The 22,829-nt window shown below is 37.0% G+C and overlaps 1 protein-coding gene across 2 annotated transcripts in view; it reads left to right on the forward strand.

Annotated features, from left to right (window-relative positions):
• The window catches only part of LOC111144932 (coiled-coil serine rich protein 2), a 198,636-nt gene that overhangs the window by 21,556 nt on the left and 154,251 nt on the right, over nucleotides 1-22,829 (forward strand). The window lies entirely within an intron of this gene.

Here is a 22,829-nt window from a genome sequence, read left to right on the forward strand (position 1 = left end):
TGTGACAGAGAGAAATCACAAGTAGGCAGAGAGGCAGGCAGAGAGAGGAGGAAGCAGGCTTCCCGCTGAGCAGAGAGCCCGATGCGGGGCTCGATCCCAGGACCCTGAGATCATGACCCGAGTCGAAGCCAGAGGCTTTAACCCACTGAGCCACCCAGGCGCCCCTGTTTTCTGTAATTTAGAGTCTGTTTCTTGATTTCTCTCTCTTGTCTCTCTGTCTTGTTTTTTTCCCCTTTGCTTATTTGTATTGTTTCTTAAATTCTGTATATGACTGGAAATAATATGGTATTTGTCTTTTCCGATTGAGTTATTTCACTTAGCATTATACTCTAGCTCCATCCATGTCAGTGCAAATGACAAGATTTCATTTTTTAAGGCTGAATAATACTCCATTGTATGTATTGTTACATCTTTTTTTAAATTTTTAAAGATTTTTATTAATTTATTTTAGAGAGAGTAAGTGCAAGTTGGTGGGAGGGAGAGGGACAAGCAGACTCCATGCTTAGCATAGAGCCTGACATGGGGCTCGATCCCAGGACCCTGAGACCATGACCTGCACTGAAACCAAGAGTTGGACATTCAACCTACCTAGCCACACAGACTCCCGTATATGCTACATCTTTATCCATTCATCTGTTGATGGACACTTGGGCTGCTTTCATATCTTGGCTATAATAAATAATGCTGCTATAAACATAGGGGTGCATGTATCCCTTTGAATTAGTGTTCTTGTATTCTTAAGGTAAATACCCTGTAGTGTGATTGTTGGATTATAAGGTAGTTCTATTTTAAACTTTTTGAGAAACCTCCATACTGTTTTCCACAGTGACTGCCCCAGTTTGCATTCCTACCTACAGTATGGGTATTTCTTTTTCTCCACATCCTCATCAACACCTGTTACTTGTGTTGCTGATTTTAGCCATTCTGACAGGTGTGGTTTATCTACTTTTCAAGCTCTATCTCCCACAGGCACATTTTGTGGTTCATAACTGGAATGAAAATAAATAAAATGTTTTTATCCTCTGAAATAATAACTAGGCAAGAATTTGAAAAGACAGAAGGAGAGAAGGAAAAATACTTTGTTTTTATGTTTGTGTATAAGATTTTGCTTTCCATTATAGTAGCCACTAGCTGTGTACATAGTGCTATTTAAATTTAAATGAGTTAAAATTAAATAAAAGTAAAAATTCAGTTCCTTAGTTACCCAAGCCACATTCTTAAGTGCTTGATAGCCTCATATGGCTAGTGTCTACAGTATTGGATAAGGCAGATATAGAACATTTCCATTATCACAGGAAGTTCTGTAGATAGTGCTAAAATAGGAAATTGTATGGGATAGGATTACTCATGAGAGTGGAGACAGACAAAATGGTGACTTGTCTTCACAATCCTTTTAAGGCAAAAGAGATTCAATCTTGAAAGTAGAATGAGGAAGAGGTGTAAAGACAGACATTTCTTTGCACTGGCCATAAGATGGCAGTGTCCTCTTAGATCAGCTGGTTATGGGACAGTTACTGTGGAAAGAGGAAGAAGGAAGGGAGCAGTCCTCTGGATGAGTGGTAGCCAATGAAGATTTCTGTATATGCAGAAGTTTGTTGATAAGGTCTTTACATTTTAAGGAATATCTATGCAGAAAAAAATTTCTTAGACATTATATAAAAATGTTTTATCCTTGTGTATTTAATTTTACAATGTTCAGAACATATTACATGCTGCACGTGTAAAAAAAATGGTATGTATCCATGATGCCTTCTGATATTTTTTATTCTGTTCTACTCTTGTTGTATGTGTAGCAAGGATATTGATTTATTACTAAATAGGAAAAGTCTACTTTAGGTTACTACTACAATAAATCTAATTTCCAAAACATAAAATGACTGTGAAAGCGGCAAGATTAATTTTGGAAATCCATCTGAATATTATAGAAACTGCTGAAGCTATAAACATCTTAGGTTCTGTATTGGTTTTCCTTATATGAGACACTTAGAAAAGCAAAAATTTTTACATAAAATAATTTATTGTACTGTTTCAGGTTTTAAGAAACATTGCAGGCAAGTTTCTTACTCTGAATCCACTGAATGTGATATGCCTTGGTTTTTTGATCTGACAATAAGACTAGTACCAGGGGCACCTAGGTGGCTCACTTGGTTAAGTGTGTGTACCTTCAGTTTAGGTCATGATCTCCAGGTCCTGGGATTGAGCCCAGCATGTGTGCTGAGAGTCTGTTTTTTTCAGAGACCAGTACTACACACAAATGGAATCACTCCACATGAAACTGTCACCATTTTACAATCCTTAATCTACTTTAATCTTTTATTTACAGCCTGATTATGGAATTCAGATCAAAAAATTTTGAGGCAATCCAGAACTTCTGTTTTCCTTTGCTGGTGTTTTTCCTCACGGTGGCTCATTCCGGTATTATTTTGTAATTCACCCCAAATAAGATAATGCTTTTTTACCTTCAGACAGTTTTGATTTTGATTTCTCAGTTATATCAATCAGAGTTTCTCTTTGATGTTTTTCTCTTTCATACAATGAATACTTACATGTATGTGTATACTCTTAGCATCTTTTTGCCATCTGTTTCTTCTTTAATGAGAAGTTTTAGAGTTCTCTGAACTTCACCTGTTTCCTCTTTACAAAAATATTAAGTCTTCTTCATCTGTCCTGTCTCATTGAAAATTTTGCAGTTGTTATTTTATAGCTTCTATTTTCCTTATTTCCTTCTTTGAAAATAATGGAGCTGACTAGTTTCCAGTTCAGTATCTTTCCTTTTGCATAAGATTTTTCTCAAACTGCTTTTCTTTTCTTTTTTTAAGATTTTATTTATTTGACAGGGAGAGAGAGATCACAAGTAGGCAGAGAGAGAGAGAGGGGGAAGCAGGCTCCCTGCTGAGCAGAGAACCCAGTGCTGGGCTTGATCCCAAGACCCTGAGATCATGACCTGAGCTGAAGGCAGAGGTTTAACCCACTGAGCCACCCAGGCACTCCTCAAATTACTTTTCAAAACTTCTCTTTGCATCATCTGGATCAGCCACCTCTGCTTCTAGTGCTCTTTTGTCATCTTCCTGTTTATTTATTATTATTATTTTTTAAAGATTTTATTTATTTATTTGACAGACAGAGATCACAAGTAGGCAGAGAAGCAGGCAGAGAGAGAGAGAGAGAGGGGAAAGCAGGCTCCCTGCTGAGCAGAGAGCCCGATGTGGGATTTGATCCCAGGTTCCTGGGATCACGACCTGAGCCGAAGGCAGGGGCTTTAACCCACTGAGACACCCAGGTGCCCTATTTTATTATTATTTTTAATTATTTTTAATACCAGTATAGTTAACATATAGTGTTACATTTGTTTCAGGTGTATGATATAATGATTCAACAATTCTTTGTATTACTCAGCGCTCATCAAGATGAGTATGCTCTTAATCACCTATTTCACCCATTCCTCCTCCTCCCATCTCCCTTCTAGTAACCATCAGTTTGTTCTCTATAATTAAAAATCTGTTTTTCGTTTGTCTCTCTCTTTTTTTCCTTTTTTCATTTATTTTCTTAAATTCCACATATGAGTGAAGTCATATGGTATTTGTCTTTCTCTGACTGGCTTCTTTTGCTTAGCACTGTACTCTCTAACTCCTTCCAAGTTGTGGCAAATGGCAAGATTTTATTCTTTTTTATGGTTGAATAATATTTTTGTATGCGCGCGTGTGTGGTATGTTGTGTACACACACCATATCTTCTTTATCCATTCATCTATTGATGACACTTGGGTTGCTTCCATAATTTGGCTGTTGTAAATATTGCTGCAATAAATATAAGGGTGCATATATCCTTTTGGTTTAGTGTTTTTGTATTCTTTGGGGTCATCTTCCTATTTAGAGCATTGCTTTGCATTTTCCTCTGCTGATTTCTTAGCCATCTCTAATTTCTTTATGGTGAGAAGTATCTTCTTTAGAAGATAGAGACTTTAATTCCTTTTTTGTTTGCAGTATTCTTCTGATTTATATTTAATATTTCATTTTCTTAGCTTTAGTTATGTTCGCATAAAGAGTTATTTTAAGATACATGGGGTGCCTGGCTGGCTCATTTGGAAGAGCATATGACTCTTGATCTCAGAGCCGTGAGTTCAAGCCCCATGTTGGGTATAGAGATTATTAAAAAAAAAAAAAAAAACCTTAAAAGAAACTTACTATTTTTCTAACTGATGCAGCACTGAGGCACCCCAAAGTATTGTTTTAAGATACCGGTCCTACCCATGTTACAATTCACTGTTAAAAAATGAATTTCTTGGGGTGCCTGGGTGGCTCAGTGGGTTAAGCCTCTGCCTTCAGCTTGGGTCATGATCTCAGGGTCCTGGGATGGAGGCCCACGTCGGGCTCCCTGCTCGAGCCTGCTTCCCCCTCTCTCTCTGTCTGCCTCTCTGCCTACTTGTGATCTCTTTTCTCTGTCAAATAAATAAATAAAATCTTTAAAAAAATGAATTCCTTTCCTACTATGTTATTCTTGAAAAAATGGCAATTTTTATATTGTTTGTTTGTTTGTTTGTTTTCAGTTATTTAAAGGCCCTGATAACTGGTTCTTTTTTTTCTCCTTTCTTTTAATTTTGCATACTTGTGTTCAGTGGCTGTTTTTTTCTCTTCTTATTAAAGTGAGCATCTTCAGCTTTCTGTTCTTAACTCCCCAACCTTTTCCTCATATTCTTCTAGAAGTTTCCCTGAAGTGTTGATTTCTTTAAAAAAAAAGTTATTTTTTGTTTCTTTACAGTTACTTTACAGTTACTTTGAATAACCCTTAAACATTTATCCTATGAAACTTATAAAAGAAGAGAGAAATTTTCTGATTTGTACTCCATGAATAAGTTCTTGAATTCTTCTCCACTGTTAAATTTGTTTCCTTCCCCACCCATTACAGAACCAAACACATCCATTACTTAATGGTTTTCCTGCAGTTTGCCAACTCCAGGATCTCAGCCACCTCATCCAGCACTAGTGAAGGTACTGGGAAAGAAATGAGGAGGAGGTCCATCTTATTTTAGTCTTTTCATTTACAACAAAATTTTCTTGTCATAAACTAATAAATTTATGTCATGATCAGCAGTTTGGAAAACACAGGTATATTGAGTGTTAGGTTAAGAAAAGAATGGGGGGGGCTGTATAATAAAATGGTTAAATTTGAATCCTAGCCCCATTACTACTAGCTGTTTTACCTTGGGAAAGCTACTTAACCCTTCTCTGTTTAGTTTCCTAACCCTTCTCTGTTTAGTTTAGTTTAGTTTCCTTGTTTGTGAAATAGAGATCATATTTACTTCTTAAAGTAGTTGTAGAGATTATATAGGTTAATATATGTCAAATCCTTAGAACATTGCCTCACTTTGCTACTGCTGTTCCTCTTGCTCCTACCACTACTACTACCACTATATTCCATACTGAGTGGCACTGACCTGAGTTTAGTGGTCTTGGTCCTGTAATATTCATATGAAATTGGACAAATTATGTGATGTCTACAAACCTCAGTTTCTTCATCTTTGAAAAGAGAATAAATATACTTCTAATATGTTGTCATGAGGTTAAGATATGATAGTTCTTATAAACTGTTTAACACAGTACCATGCACATACCATTCTTTTTTTTTAAATTTTATTTTTTCAGTGTTCCAAGATTCATTGTTTATGCACCACACCCAGTGCTCCATGCAATACGTGTACCCTCCTTAATACGCACCACTAGGCTCACCCATTCTCCCCCACCCCCCTCCCTTCCAAATCCTCAGTTTGTTTCTCAGAGTCCACAGTCTCTCATGCTTCATCTCCCCCTCCAATTTCCCCCAACTCACTTTTCCTTTCCTTCTTCTAATGTCCTCCATGTTATTCCATATGCTCCACAAGTAAGTGAAACCATATGATAATTTACTTTTTCTGCTTGACTTATTTCACTCAGCATAATCTCCTCCAGTCCCATCTATGTTGATACAAAAGTTGGGTATTCATCCTTTCTGATGGAGGCGTAATATTCCATTGTATATATGGACCATATCTTCTTTATCCATTCATCTGTTGAAGGGCGTTTTAGCTCTTTCCACAGTTTGACAATTGTAGCTATTGCTGCTATGAACATTGAGGTATAGATGGCCCTTCTTTTCACTACATCTGTATCTTTGGGGTAAATACCCAGTAGTGCAATTGCAGGGTCATAGGGAGCTCTATTTTTAATTTCTTAAGGAGTCTCCACAGTGTTTTCCAAAGTGGCTGCACCAACTTGCATTCCCACCAACAGTGTAAGAGGGTTCCCCTTTCTCTACATCCTCTCCAACACTTGTTGTTTCCTGTCTTGTTAATTTTGGCCATTCTAACTGGTGTGAGGTGGTATCTCAATATGGTTTTGGTTTGAATCTCCCTGATGGCTAATGGTGGTGAACATTTTTTCTTGTATCTGTTAGCCATTTGTATGTCTTCTTTGGAGAAGTGTCTGTTCATGTCTTCTGCCCATTTTTTGACATGATTATCTGCTTTTTGGGTGTTGAGTTTGAGGAGTTCTTTTTTTTTTTTTTTTAAGGATTTTATTTATTTATTTGACAGAGAGAGATCACAAGTAGGCAGAGAGAGAGGGGGAAGCAGGCTCCCTGCTGAGCAGAGAGCCGGATGCAGGGCTCTATCCCAGGACCCTGAGACCATGACCTGAGCTGAAAGCAGAGGCTTTAACCCACTGAGCCACCCAGGTGCCCTGAGGAGTTCTTTATAGATCTTGGATATCAGCCCTTTTTCTGTAGTGTTGTTTGCGAGTATCTTCTCCCATTCCATGGGTTGACTCGTTGTTTTGTTGACTGTTTCCTTTGCTGATGCAAATACCATTTTTTTTTTTTTTTTTGCACATACCATTCTTGATAAAAATTAGTTGTTATCATTAAGGCCCCTCACAATCACATTGTCCTTTTTTTTTTCTCTTAAAGATTTTATTTATTTGACAGAAAGAGATCACAAGTAGGCAGAGAGGCAAGCAGAGAGAGAGAGAGAGGAGGAAGCAGGCTCCCTGCCTTTCAGAGAGCCGGATTTGGGACTTGATCCCAGGACCCTGAGATCATGACCTGAGCCGAAGGCAGAGGCTTAACCCACTGAGCCACCCAGGCAGCCCACTTTGTTCTTTCATGTCTTCAGCACGAACAGTTAGGTCTTTCCACTCTCCTGGTCCCATAAAAAGAAGAGTTTCTTGTTCAAGTCATGGGGATACTGCAGTGCCTGCCTTCTACAGATTTTCCAGTCTCTTGGGATTTTGGCCTGAGCTAGCCCTAGAACATCATTCATTTGTATCTACTGTTGTCTTTTATGTCAGACACTGTGCTAGATGCTGAGAATTTGAAAAATGAATCTTTTAATTAAACTACTGATTATATGTTGTAGGGATTTCATTATACTTACATTTTTGAAATTATTTGTATTGGGCAGTTTTCCTGTGTGCTCATAACATTTAGTAAGGCATGGTCCCTACTTTATCTGCTACCATTCAGCTGCAAGTACAATTTCCATACCCTACAGGTTCCACCAGTCCTTACTAAGGTGAGCTCATGGGACCTACAATCAGTGTGGCTTCTGTAGTCGCAGTGTTCGGTGTTCTTGGGCCTAGAGCCCTGGACAGTGCGCCTGTTAAGCTGCCACCTTCTTTGCAGCTCAGCTATAAATCAGAACATCTGCCTTGTCTTCTTGTCTAACATTCCAAGTCTTATAATGGGACCAATGTCTACCTAGATCTTGTATCCTATGTGCGTTTGCTCTAGCTGTTGGCCCCGCCATTTTTTAAAAAAATTTTTTAACTTTCTCTTTTAACTCTTTCCCTGTGTTTTAGAAACAGAAAAGAGACCACAAAATTAGGAAAAAAAAAAAACAAAACACCAAAAACAATTGCCTTTTTCTTTTTTGTCTTTGAAAGAATGGGTTATGTTTCCTGACTTCATTCCTTTACCTTTTTTACTCTTTTACTCATTGTAGTCATTTGTCTGTTCCTCATCTTGCATTGTGAAACTGCTCTGGCAAAAGTGACCAAATCTGTAAATTACTAAGTCAAATCATTCTTTTTAGGTTTTAGATTTTCTTTCCTTATCTGTGCAATTTGACACTACTGTCACTATCATTTAAAAATTCTCTTCCAGTTCTTTTCTTTCTTTTTGGGTTATACATTCTCAGCCTTCTCTCTCTCTCTCTCTCTCTCTTTTTTTTTTTTTCTTCTGTTCATTCCTTAAATGTTGGTGATCCTCTGGACAGTGCCCTTAGCCCTTTTCTCCTTGTTCTACATCTTCCCTAGGTGGCCTCAACTGTTTCTGGTGGAACATTTGATGATTATCTCTGTGCTGACAAGTCCAAAATCATCATCTCCATTGAAACATTGTCCTTGCATTTTGGACTCCTTTACATGACTAGTAAACATCCCTACCTGTACCCTCTATAGGTACCACAAAGTCAGGTTGACATGCTAAGTTCATCATCTCTTTTTCCAGATACAATGTTTGCCCTCAGTTAAAGGTACTACTCTCTGTCAGATCAGACAGCCTGAAATTTTGAACCCTATTTTCTCTTTCATCTTCTACATTTAATCGCTTACTCAATTACTCATCCATTTATTCCAATTAAATATTGTACTCTCCTTTTGTGCCCACTATTGTGATAAAATTCTTAAGATTCAATAGTTAATATCTTTTGTGTTTGTACCTTTTCTCTAACCTTTTTGTTATAATCCTTGCCATCTTATGTTATAATCTGACCTATATCCCTTTCTTCCTCTACTCCATCCTCCATACTAAAATCATTTCAAAATTTCAGACATTTCAAAATTGAGGTCAGATCAATGACTTAAACCCCTCAACTTCCTAACTCCTGTAGTAAAGTCCACCCTTTTTAGTATGGCACAGAAGGCTTTCTGTGGGCTTGTTTTCTCTCCAATATTCTCTTTTCCTGCTGCATTCTTTGAATCCTGTTCTGTACTCTTGTTTAATAATAGTTAATGACTTTTTCTTGAATGTGCCATGCTGGTTTTGTGCTTTTGTTTAGCTCCTAGGCTGTATTACTTTTCACATTCAGTGTCTTTATTATTATTTGCTATTAATTAATTGAGACAACTTAAACATTGCCTCCTCTATGAAGCTTTTTATGATATTCCCTTCTCCCAGTTAAGGAGTTTTTTTTTGTGTTTTGTATGTGTACTGCCATGTACTACTCTGTACACTCCTCTATAACCATTACAGAGCTTCATTGCCCCTTTCTTGTCTATATATCTTTTTCTCTGTATGGAGTGTCTTGTATTTGCACCCTCAAACATAGAGCCTGATTTGTAATAGGCTTTCTTTTTTTTTTTTTTTTTTTTTTTTTTTAAGATTTTATTTATTTATTTGACAGAGAGATCACAAGCAGGCAGAGAGGCAGGCAGAGAGAGAGGAGGAAGCAGGCTCCCCTAGAGAGCAGAGAGCCCGATGCGGGGCTCGATCCCAGGACTCTGAGATCATGACCTGAGCCGAAGGCAGCGGCTTAACCCACTGAGCCACCCAGGCGCCCCTGTAATAGGCTTTCAATAAATGTTTGATGACTGAATGAAGATAAATTATTACCAAAATGAGATATTCTTTCCTTAGATAGGAATTCCTTTACTAGATCTTAAGCTTCTCCTAGCAGGGACTTTATCTTACCTTTTCTATTTTTTAGGATCTTATCTCATAGCTGCTTAATAAAAAAGGGTAGTAATCAGAGGTGTAGGTATGCAGTGGCTTAAGCAGGGTTTCCCTGCAGAGGAGGAAGTTGAATTGTGTTGGTCTTAATCACAGTAAAATTGTTCTTATATTTAATGGTCCTTATGTTTTATCCATATATCTTGATCAATTTTTAGATGGAAACATTACACCTAACTTTAATTACTTTGGTATTTGCCAAATCAAGAAGATTCTCAGAGTAAATGCTCTAGGGATTAATTAAATGCTATGAACTAGGTTGAGGATTTTTACTTTTTAAAACTGTTAAAGTGTGGGTGTCCTAGTTGCTGTTAAAAGTTGCAGGGTAATTATCTAAAATACTTTGTAACTACGGGTACCTGGGTGGCATGTTGGTTAAGCATCCAACTCTTGATTTCAATTCAGGTCATGATCTCAGGGTTGTGAGATCAAGCCCCACGTAAGGCTCAGCACAGAGTCTGCTTTGGATTCTCTCTCCTTTTCCCTCTGCCCCTCTTACTCATGCGTGTGCTCTCTCTCAAATAAGTAAGTCTTTAAGAATAAAATAAAAAAAATAAAATACTTTATAACTAAGTCACACTAGGAGTCAGCAGGTAAAAAGTACAATCAGACTGAGACTGATTGTGTCATGTCCAATTTCTTTGTTACTTAGCTTTTTTAAATGATGTCTTATACCAAAAATTGTTATGTCCAATTTCTTTTGTTATTTAGTTTTTTTAAATGATGTCTTATACCAAAAATTGTAGGTGTCTTCTTTAAAAAGACTAAAGAGTTAGGCATCGTGGATATGAGTAGGGATTGAGATTCCAAATTGGAATTAATTATTAAGCCAGAAAGACACTATCAGGAAAAGATTGGTTTGTTAACTGGGCTTCATAACCCAATATGGTTTGTGGAGGGGTGAGAAAAAAACCAGTATCATGAATTTGGGTACCTTTTTTGCCTAGGAAAAGAGGAGCTGATAAACAGAAGCTATAAGCCAGTTCTTTAGGACTTCAGATATTAGTTGAAATATACTGCTTATTTTCTGTCAAGCTGTCTTATACTTTTTATACAAAAGTGTTAATATTGTGGATTTGAAGTAAAACTACCAGTTCTCAGCAAGACACCATTAAGGGATGTGCTGTTCATTATAAAACACCTCTTTTGTGCCAGGCTATGTCCTAGGGCTAGAAAGAAGAAACAGATGAGTGAAAGCCATAGTCCAGTTTCTCAGAGAGCTTGGCCTCCAGTGGAGGGAACATAAACCTTTTAAAGTGGTCTGAGGAGCATCTTGATTTGTTGACAGAAGCCCAGAACTTTAACTTGCTGGACTGGGCCCTGCAAAGGTTGCTTGATGCTATGAAGAATGTGTGAAGGGTGAGGGGTTGTGCATTCCAGGCAGAAGAAACTCTATGTTTAAACATATGTTAGTGGGAGATCTTGCTATGTTGTGGGAGCTGTGGGTCCCAAAACTCAACAAATCAACCATGAGCCTTTATAAGCAACTAGTGGAATTGTTCTGGCCTGATGATGACTTAAACTTACCGTAGAAACCTTGCAAATTCCCTGATCCTCCCCTTATCTTCCTATTGGAGTTAGTTCCCATTGTATGTTCTGATACCATTTTCAATAACACTAATTATATTTTTATGCATGTAGTAGAAGACATTAGTCTTCACATGCATGTTCAGTCTTTCCTATGTGAATGCAAGGTTTATGTCTGTTTTAGTCACAAACATTTCCCTGGGACCTTGTCCAGTGATTGGGTTATAATGCATGGTCAGTAAATAATTAGCTCAACAAATAAATGGTATTAAAGATAATATTGTAATATTGTAAAGATAATATTGTAAAATTGTAATAGTGCTCTAGAAAGCATACAGTAATAGTTTTGTTGGAGAAGGGAGTGTAATTTAATGCATATTTTTAGCTGTGGGTTCTTTTCCTTTTAATTTCAGGCCAGATTTCTTTCCTTACCTGCTGGCTGTAGTTTGGCCATTTAGACTTCATAGAGAACACACATGTATTTTCAGTTGTTTATTTTGATTTCCTCTACCTCTCGTGATTCAGAAGACACATGTAACAACAAAGGACATCTTGTTTGAGGTTAGGTTCTAGTTATCATGGAGGTTAAAAATCTTGTAACGTCATAGTTGCTCTTGATAAGTCAGATGGTGACCGAAGATCAACCTAGTTCTTTTCTGCATCTTTGCCTAAGCAATAGTTCGAGTAATTGGCTTATGCAAGAAAAATCTGTCTTCAGATAGTATCATATTCCTGGTCATATGCTCATGCTGATGGGCATGTAGAAACAGATTTATTGAGGGGAAAAGATTCATAGCTTCATATGAATCTTGTGTTCACTTAGCTTCATTCACATGTACAAAAGCTTATGAGTTGAAAATGAGTGGAGGAGCCTTTGTATGTAAGATCTGTGAACCTTCAGCATTTATTCTTTCCTCCCGGTCCCAGGACCCTGATTGGCTTTGTGAAGTTTGCTCCTCAAAAGAGGAGCTCTCCCTGCTCTCAGCAGGGAGCCTGCTTCCCCCTCCCACCCCCTCTGCCTGCCTCTCTGCCTACTTGTGATCTCTGTCAAATAAATAAATAAAATCTTTAAAAAAAAAAAAAAAAAGTCTGCTGAGTGTGGAGCTGGACCTGGGACTAGATCTCAGGACCCTGAGATCATGACATGAGCCAAAACCCAGAGTCGGTTGCTTAAGCAACTGAGCCCCGAGGTTTCCTTTTTTAAAGGAAAAATTATATATAAAGTATCAAACAGACTTCTTTCCCTGCCCCTCCAGTGTCTTATCACTCAGCTTTTAGCTGTTGTCAGTAGTGTTTCATGTATAACACTTTTTTTTAAAGGTATGAGCATTATACTCTTAACATTCCCAGCAACAACAACAACAAAAAATCCATAATACAATCCAATACCCATTTTGTGCTCAATTTTCCTGAATTGTCTCAAAAACAATTGTTTATTACTGGGGGTGGACTAAATTAGGATCCATGCAAAGTCCACACATTGCATTTGGTTAATGTATCTCTTAAACTTACAATATTTTCGTCCTATTTATTTGCTGAGGAAGGAGACTTAATCCTTCCTCTTATAGCATTTTCATATTCTAGATTTGGCTGATGGTGCCCTAATGTTGTTCAGCATGTTCTTCTGTTCCTTGTTCCTGTAAACTGGTAGATCTAGAGGCTTGAATAGATTCAAGTTGAGTTTGTTTTGGCAAGAATATTTCATAGATGGTCCTCTTGTCTTACAATAGGACATTAAGATTGATTCAGAACAAGGTTCTTTTCACGTAATGGATTTAATAGTCATTAGTGATTGCTACCTGGATATACTAATTCATTAGGGATTGCTTGCTAACCAACAACAAGTATATCTGATTGTCTTATTTTGTGATTCCATCATTTTTTCTGCATTTATTATGATTCTTCTGTAAGGAAACTTTTATCATCAGTTATTTGATTGCCTTGAAATACAGGAAATACTAGTGTAAAGACTTCTAATTCTTTAGAGAAGCTTTTTTAAAAAATTGAGTTATAACTTACATGCAATAAAGTGCATAAATCTTAAATGATGTACCTCTTAGTGAATTTTTACATAGTGTTCACTGTTACCAACACCTCATTCAACCCTTTCTCATAGAGGTAATCTCTATTCCAGCATGTTAACCTCAGATTGGTAACTTCATATCACCTAGGAGCTTGTTAGAAATACATGTTTTAAGAACCTGTTTTGGGCATACTGACTTGGAAACTCTGAGGGGGGCAGCAATCTTGTTTTAATAAGCCCTCCCAGGTGATTCTGATACACACCAACATTGATGAACCATTGCTCTGTCCTAATCCTTATCATCATAATTAGTCTGTTCTTGATCTTCCCTTTATATAAATGGATCAACTGTACAGTTTTTATGTTCCATTATATTTCCCCAGGTGCAGTGGATTTTTCCCTGTGTCCCAGGGACCAAAAGGTTTGGTGCCCCTTCCCCAGCAGTTTAAGGCTTTGCTGCATAAAATAGAAGGATGCATAGAAGCTAGTGGGGCTTTGTCCTTGTTGCAGCTTAGCCCCTTATCTCCTGTATGCTTGTGCAATTCAGAGTAGGCTCTCTGGTGTATTTTCCTTGGATAGTAGGATGAGGCCCTTGGAAAGAGCTTGCTATTCCAAGCCGACATTTTACTCCACATTTGGCTTTTAAGCATCCATGAAAATGTGAGCTTATTACTCCTTATGATGGTCACTTCTTTCTTTTATGCTCTGCCAAAAGTGAAACTGTTAAAAAATATCTTGTTTCAGCCATAAGAAACTCTTAATCTTAATGAAACAAACTGAGGGTTGCTAGGGGGTAGCGGGATAGGGATAGGGTGGCTGGATTATGGACATTGGGGGGGGTATGTGGTATGGTGAGTGCTGTGAAATGTGTAGACTGATGATTCACAGACCTGTACCTCTGGAGCAAATAATACATTATGTATTAATAATGAAAAGAAAATACAACATAAAAAAATGTCTTGTCTCTTCTTGGAGGTTCTTGCCCCCCCTTTGGAATTTGGCTCATTTGGTTGTCTTTTGATGTTGGTTCTCTGATGGGCTCAAGAAAAGTTAGGATTTTGAAGATTATTAGGTAACAGCCAGGTTGTTAGGTAGTAGTGATAGTCATTGCAGCTTTCTACATCCTAAGTGGAAGTGACATTCTGATCTTTCTATAAATGGAATCACACACTATATGTACTCTTAAATAACTAGGTTCATTTGCTTAAAGGATCTTGCTAAATTCATCTGTATTGCAGCATGTAACCAATAGTTAGCTTTTTTTTGTAAATTACGATGTTGTATTCTATTAAGTCAAAATTACTACTAAAATTTCTTTTTCTATGATATCATTCTTTCAGCACATCTAAATCTTTTTTTTTTCTTTAAAGATTTTATTTATTTATTTGACAGAGAGAGACACAGTGAAAGAGGGAGCACAAGCAAGGGGAGTGGGAGCGGGAGAATCCTGCTCCACAGGAAGCCTTATGGGGGGCTGGATCCCAGGACTCCCAGATCATGACCAGAGGCAGCACTTAATGACTGAGCCACCCAGGTGCCCTTCAGTACATCTAAATCTTAACAAAATGTTTCATTTTGGGGGTATTTATTGAGTGTCTGCCATATACTGAACAAGCTTAGGGTTGGTAATGTATACTGGTGTATCAAACACAGTCTGTGCCATCCTTGAACTTATAGCTTAGCAATGATCCATCTGTGTTAATGTTAGCCCTGTCACCCTTCTGCCTGACACTTGATTCTCTATAACCCCATTCTCAATGCCTATTTAATTTAGGAATTTTGCTTGAGCAAGTCCTAAATATATCAAAAAGCTAAAGGATTGCATGCTGTGATTTTTAAAAAATACTCGGTGTTTTATAAAATGTCTATGGTTAATTGTTATGCCTGTATACTATTTTAAAAGGCAGTGCAACGGCGCGCCTGGTGGCTCAGTGGGTTAAAGCCTCTGCCTTCAGCTCAAGTCATGATCTCAGGGTCCTGGGATCCAGCCCTGCATTGGCTCAGGTCATGATCCCAGGGTCCTGGGTTGGAGCCCTGCATCAGGCTCTCTGCTCAGCAGGGAGCCTGCTTCCTCCTCTCTCTCTGCCTGCCTCTCTGCCTACTTGTGATCTCTGTCTGTCAAATAAATAAATAACAGATCTTTAAAAGGCAGTGCAACTACTCAGGTGTTAGGCTTGGTCATTATTCAAGCAGCTTGGCACCTATCATCTTTACTTAGCCCAGCACCTTAGTGTCATTTGCATGCCCCACACAGTTATTTAAGTTTATTGGAACTAAATGGTAAAATTTGGAGAGAATTTTTGTGGTTTGGCCAGGGGAACTTCTGGTTCCTCTTTATCTGCTAGTATTCTCCTGTTCCTTAAATTAAAACTTAAGAAAGTAATATGCCTTGAATCTACATTCATAACATTATTTAATGTTCCTAAGCCACAAATTAATTTAAAGCCTCACTTTTACAAGTTGCTTTGATCCCCATCTGCCTAACAAGCTGTAGCTGGAGGACAAAAAAGTCAGCTTGATACAATAATGGGGCTTTGTATTGAGCTTGGTGTGGTCTTTTTAAAACCACAAGCAATCTGCAAGGAATGAAGTACTGTTTTAAACCTTTACTTTTGGCTGAAGGTGTCATTTTTGTTCATTTGATTATTGTAATCAAGCCTTTGAATCGGTTTATGCCACAGATGAAAGCTAGGAGAAACAGGGCAGAAGGGGATTTGGGGGAATAGGTTGAGTAACACAAGGTTGAAAAATTTTTAAATTAAGATATATTTATCTGAATGTGAAAGCACATATTAAGAAGTGACTAGTTAGGGCTATGCAGTCATCAGCATTGCTGTTCAGTTAATTGCTCTGGGTCTCAGTAGTGAATTTATGCCTGTGTAAATCCCCCAAATTCAGATAGTTCATACCTCCCAAAAAGCTGTTCGAAAAACTAAAAAAAGAATGTGAGTGGGTGGTTCCTCAAATGATAAAGTAATGGATGTGAAAGGAGTTTGAAAAGGTGAAAGCTTCTACTATTGCTCTCAAAACTTCTCATTTAATTATACCTAGGTTCTTTGCAGTCTTTATGCTTCCCTAACCTTAATTATCCAATTCCTTCCTTCACTCTTGTACTTCTCAATAAGCCTCTCAGACTATTTCATTCCTGAGGTGCCTGGGTGGCTCTGTCAGTTAAGCTTCAGTCTCTTGATTTCAGCTAGGGTCTGGTCTCCGGATTCTGGGATCTGCTGAGCCCCATGTCTGGCTCATCTCCTCAGAGGGAGATTCTCTCCCTCTGCCTCTTACCCTGTCCTGCGCCTGCACGTGCTCTTTTTCTCTCTTTCTCTGCCTCACACAAATAAATAAATCTTAAAAAAAAAAAAAAAAAATTTCATTCCTTTGTCAGAAAGGCAGTCTGCATGGATCCTGGAATCAGGTAGATTTGAACCTGAATCCTTTTCAGTAGTTTATGAATTTTTGGACAAGTATTTTACTCTTTCCAAATCTCGGTTTATCGATTTAATATGGGAGGACATCCACAATGTTATGAAGATAAACAAGGAGGGAGTGGTAAGCATGATACCTATTATGTAAATGCTCAGTAAAGTTTGCTTTTACTTTTCTCTTCCCATCCTACTATGGATTCCTTTTAAAAGCATAAAACATATAAGCAAAAATAAAAAACCCTCTAAAAACCTTGATTTCCTGGATTTATTTATTTATTTATTTACTTATGGGGGGAGGGGAAGTTGGAGAGGGAGAATAAGAGTCTCAAGCAGACTCCCCACTGAGCACAGAGCCCAATGTGGGGCTGGATCCCAGGACAGAGATCATGACCTGAGCCAAAATCAAGTGTTGGAAGCCTAACCAACTGAGCCACCAGGTGCCCCTGATTTACTCGTTTTTAAAAAAGGAATTTATATATAATTTTGAAAATTCTTTCAAATGTGAAATACCAATAATATAAATGTGCTATATTTCAAAAATCATTTTACAGAAGTTAAATCAGAAAATCTCAGACATTTCCAAGCCCTGTGCCAGGTATAATTCTTCATTCAGCATTAAATTAAAGCTCACCGACAATATTGAAATGTTTCAGAGAAGATGATATCATTAGATTTTGTAGCCAGCATGTACTTTTTCAAATTGTTATGACTGCATTCTTTAATCACTTAACAGACTGCATATCAGGGAAAGTTCATCAGAGGTAGCATAAGCTACTAAAATGAGGCGGACTCACAATGTCTGTTTTATTTCATTTCGTAGTTATGTAAGCAAATATAAGAGAAAGTTTCATGAATATTTAAAGATAATAGGTAGTCAGTCAGCTAATGAAGTGATTTATAATATAAGCAGATATTCAAGCTTTACAGTTGATTTACATCAGAGCTTTACATCAGATTACTTTAAGACCACAACCCAAGATGATTGGTTTTGTTTATTACAATCATTTGTGCATATAGAAATCAATAAGTACTCTTGAAAGGAAATAGTGCATTCAGGTTCTAATAAATTTTTCTTGTTTTTGTTCTGAGTGGTGGCACCCCAAACACACTTTGTAATAGTAGTGTGTCTCTTGTGGGCTTATCTTGTACCTCTAAGTTAGTAATACTTAAGATATTCTTGGGAGGTAATATACATTATTCTCATTTTAGACAGTAAAATAAAGAAATAGAGAAGTGAAAGAATAGAATGTTCTGTCCTTAGACAACTTGTGATAGGCAGGGAAATGTTAAAGCCTCTCTGACTCATAGACTGACTCACCAGAGGACAGAATTTTTATTTTTATTTTTATTTATTTTTTTTTTTTAAAGATTTTATTTATTTATTTGACAGAGAGAGATCACAAGTAGACAGAGAGGCAGGCAGAGAGAGGGAGGGAAGCAGGCTCCCCGCTGAGCAGAGAGCCCGATGCGGGACTCGATCCCAGGACCCTGAGATCATGACCTGAGCCGAAGGCAGCGGCTTAAACCACTGAGCCACCCAGGCGCCCCTGAGGACAGAATTTTTAATGTGTGTTATTTAGTGATTTGCAAAATGACCCTTATATCTAATATTGTTATCATTTTCCTTATGGTTATCCTGAAAGTGTTTGTAGTTGTGGAAGTATGTTTTGTGGTAAAGACTATTATAAAAAAAATGGGATGGCAGTAATCTCGCATGGATACTGCCCCTGTCCCTTTTTCTGGGCATGGCATATATTGCTATTTGATCATGATAATTTATCTTAGAGTCTAGATTTCACTTCAGGATCTTGTTCAACATAATCCTCGAGGAAGCTGCTACCAGTTAATCACAGACCCACAAAACAAAGTTGTTTTTCCGTCTTGATTTAGTATTTATTAAATTAACTTGCACTAAGAGATTATGAATTAACTTAAAAGTTGAGAATCTTTCAAATTCGTGGTCCCGTGGCAGGCCACAAAGTATATAACACTTAGCTTATGCTCTTAACAGGTTTACTTTCTAATGGGTCAAATAGACATGCCCACAATATAAGACAGACTCAGCTATATTATTGATGTGAAGGGAATAGAGAAAGATGAGAAATCAGTTTTACCCGGAAAGGTTTGTGGGTGTAGAGATTTTGAACTTTGAGGATGGGGCCTTTAAGGTGGTCTTTACAAGAGTAAAGGCACAGAAGATAGAAAATACAGAACAGATTTTGGGGAATGACCAACAATATATCTTGGCTTGAATGCATAGTACTGCAAAGAGTGTAGAACCAAATAGAGAAGTTTAATCTCTGTAGTGGATTTGGGGTTTTATTTTATTTGTTGTTTTATTTATTTTATTTTATTTGTTGTTTTATTTTATTTGTTGTTCCTGGGCCATGCATAGTTTTTAATCAGTAGAAGGATATGATCAGATCTGTGCTATAAGAGTTGAACTGTTGACAGTTTGAATAAAAGTGAGATGGGAGTCTTCATAATGTAGGAAGCCTCTGTAGAAATACAGAAAGAGATGATGAGGATAAGAATTAGAGTTATGGAATGGAAATAATGAATTTAGAATAGATTTTTAAAGATAAAATTGATAATTATAACATTAAATTGAGGTTTAGATCTGGAGAAATTGAAATGGTAATTTATGAAGACATTCTATCTATTGAATAAAAAATGTTTTGTTGTTTACTCAGACATCTTCTATTTTTATGCCTTTTAAGTATATTTTATATAAAACGGAACTTAGTTTCGAATAATTGTCTTTGGTTAGATTTGAACTTGTTTTCATATAGAGGGGTGCCTAGATGGCTCTGTTAGAAGAACATGCGACTCTTGATCTTGGGGTTGTGAGTTTGAACACCACATTGATGGAGAGATTACCTAAATAAATAAATAAATCTTTAAAAGAAAGAGTCTTGTTTTCATATGGAATAAATGGTTTTTATTTTTAAACAGTTTGTCAGTTAAAACTTTTTAAATTGCAAAAATATGGGCATGTTTAAAATATTTAAATAGTAAAGATTTAAAGTTAAAAAGAAGTCTTCCCTTCACCTAATTCTCCCTTCCCTAACGGTAACCACTATTAACAGTTTGTTGTGTTCAAATATGTATGTGCACTCATGTCTTTATGTGATTTCTATCTATCATACTACCTTTACAAAAGTGGTATCCAGTGTACAGTTTCTCAAAGTAGCAAAAATGGTGTGTTCATAGTGTGTTCACATGTCCCAGATTTATAGTCTTTCTTTAGAATAACAAGAAGCTTCTGTAATAACAAGAAGTGAAAGCATATAAACTTGAAATTATGCTTTGTAATCAATGAGCATTCTATCTTACATATAAATGATCTAGTAAGTCAATGATTATTCATTAGGTAATTCAATTTCAACTTTTAAGTTACCTTTAAACTTCTTGAAAATTATGTGTAAGCTGACACCATAAAATGTAATTACTGTTGAAATAAAAAGCTTGTCAGAATAATCATTCAGTTTATTATTTTTATTTTATTTTATTTTTTAAGATTTTATTTATTTGCCAGAGAGACAGCACAAGCAGGGGCAACGGCAGGCAGGCAGAGGGAGAAGCAGGCTCCCTGCTGAGCAGGAAGCCCACTGGGATGAGGGGCTCCTGACCTGAGCCAAAGGCTTATGTTTAACCCACTCAGCCACGCAGGCATCCCAAAATAATCACTCAGTTTAAACACATTTTTATGATCTTAAACATTGTTGTATGAGTAAGAATGACTTATTTGATCACTAAGCATATATATGTTTCAGTAAGGTTACTCTACTGGAATAAAAATAATATGCTTATGCTGTATTTAACACTGATAAAAAAAATCAGAAGATGGATTTGTTTCATTAAACTAGTTTTGTTTGCCAGAAACTTAACCTTAATTAAGTGAACTTGGTTCTTAAAACCTTTCTGAGTTAGTTTCTGTAAGAATAATTTTTAAAAGTATAACACATTTAAAATATTAGAAGATCGGGGTGCTTGGGTGGCTCAGTGGGTTAAGGCTTTGCCTTCAGCTCAGGTCATGATCTCAGGGTCCTGGGATGGAGTCCTGCATGGGGCTTTCTGCTCAGCAGGGAGTCTGCTTCCTCCTCTCTCTCTGCCTGCCTCTCTGCCTACTTGTGATCTCTCTGTCAAATAAATAAATAAAATCTTTAAAAAACAAGATTAACTGAACATTTAAAAAATAAATATTAGAAGATCAATTTTCTTATTTTCTGGGAATTTTGATAATCAATTTATATAAATGCATATTTATCTCTGTAAGCTAATCAGAACAGAGTGGCTTTAAAAGACTTTATAATCTAATTTATTAATACCCTCCAGGGTATTTTTCTCCTCAGTACTCAGGTTATTTTAGGACTTTTCTCCTTGCCAATTAGTTTGATTTTCCATCTTGGGTTCTTTACTTCCTAATTGATTTCCTTAGCTGATTTAAACTTACCTGTTTTGTTTTTTATCTTTGAATTCTTGTCGTGTTCCTTTGTTCTGCTTGCCATAGTCATAATTTTTTCTTTCCTTCCTTCTACTCCCTTGTTTATACGGTTGTGTGGCCATTTCTTTTTATCTTTCTAGGTAGAGACTTGAATAGCTAGACCAAGACTTGTACTTGCCGTGATAGAACCTGGGTGAATTCCCATTGATGCCTTTTTCACCTTAGCTGTGATTTTGTCTCTTTCTTTTACTGCACACCTTCAGTACACCTTTTGAGCAGTTGTATGCTGCTCTGTCTGCTTCTTTGTGGTTGAAGGATATAAGGCGGTGTGGGAAGAACTCTTCTGTTGCTCCCGGCTTTCCTGTCTCCTCAGGTTTTGTTAAATGTATCCTGGCCTCACTCCATCCTGTGTAGTATAATTTGAGGGGGTTTTGTTAAATGTATCCTGGCCTCACTCCATCCTGTGTAGTATAATTTGAGGGGCTTCAGACCCTTCCCTCAAGTCAGAACAGTGCCTTGGTAGTTGATAGGTTTTGGTCCCACTGTGCCTCAGTTGGGATTTCAGAGCTTCTGTGCCAAAGTTGTTTCCTGGACTTTCCTATAGCATTCCAAGCCAGGTATTTCTATCCAAACTAGAGGATGTTTATTAAAACTTTGGAGTTTTATCAACTCACCTATTTCCCCCATTACTGCTTTCAGTCAGTGTCATCATGCTAGGAGCCAGACCTCGTTGTACAGAATCTTTCTCTGTCCACTACTTTTTAAAATATAGAGGTGCTTAGTTTTTTTTTTTTTTTAAGATTTTATTTATCCATCTGACAGACAGAGATCACAAGTAGGCAGAGAGGCAGGCAGAGAGAGAGAGAGGAGGAAGCAGGCTCCCTGCAGAGCAGAGAGCCTGATGTGGGGCTCGATCCCAGGACCCTGGGATCATGACCTGAGCCGAAGGCAGAGGCTTTAACCCACTGAGCCACCCAGGCGCCCTAGAGGTGCTTAAACAATTTTTGTTTGAAGCTGGTGAGTTTTTGGCTAAAAATTATATACATACACACACGTATATATATTCTTTCTTTTTTATTAGTTATTGGGGATAGGAAGTTCTATAATTCTGCTTTACTTCAGCAACTTTACTTGAACGTCTGTATGATTTCCTAAATATTTACTTTTGACTTAATAACATATATACTTCAGAAACTCTCAATTTTTAAAGTATAGGTATGGCTTTGAATCAGGTTTTGTTTTGTTTTTGTTTTTACTAAAAAAAATAACTGACAAAATATGTTTTAAGATACATAATTTTAAAAAACCATCAGTGACCCTAGGGCATGTATTTTTCTTTTATTCACATTTTGTACTTGTGTATGCTTTTGTAGAATTTTTATATAATCACAATGAGCATATAGTGAGCAGTAAGCATATAGCATATTGTATTTCTGTTAATATTAGGATAAGCATTTTAATATTTCTGTCTCATCTTTGTGATCTCATCATGTGACCGTGAATATGTCATACCTTATCAAACAGTTAAATAAAGGACAGTAGGTGTTTCAGTTTTATGTTCTTGTCTGTTCATTGAACCTTTTTGTGTTTGTTGTTTTGTGTTACCTTTAAAATAAATTTGGGAGGTTGAGATTAGTGGACTAACCAACTTTATGAAAACCATAATACTTTTCACCATGACACCTACTGTAGTATCTATTTATATTAC

The sequence above is a fragment of the Enhydra lutris genome, unplaced genomic scaffold (genome assembly GCF_002288905.1).
Source record: "Enhydra lutris kenyoni isolate GAN:26980312 unplaced genomic scaffold, ASM228890v2 scaffoldscaffold12, whole genome shotgun sequence".
NCBI classification, from domain to species: Eukaryota; Metazoa; Chordata; class Mammalia; order Carnivora; family Mustelidae; genus Enhydra; species Enhydra lutris.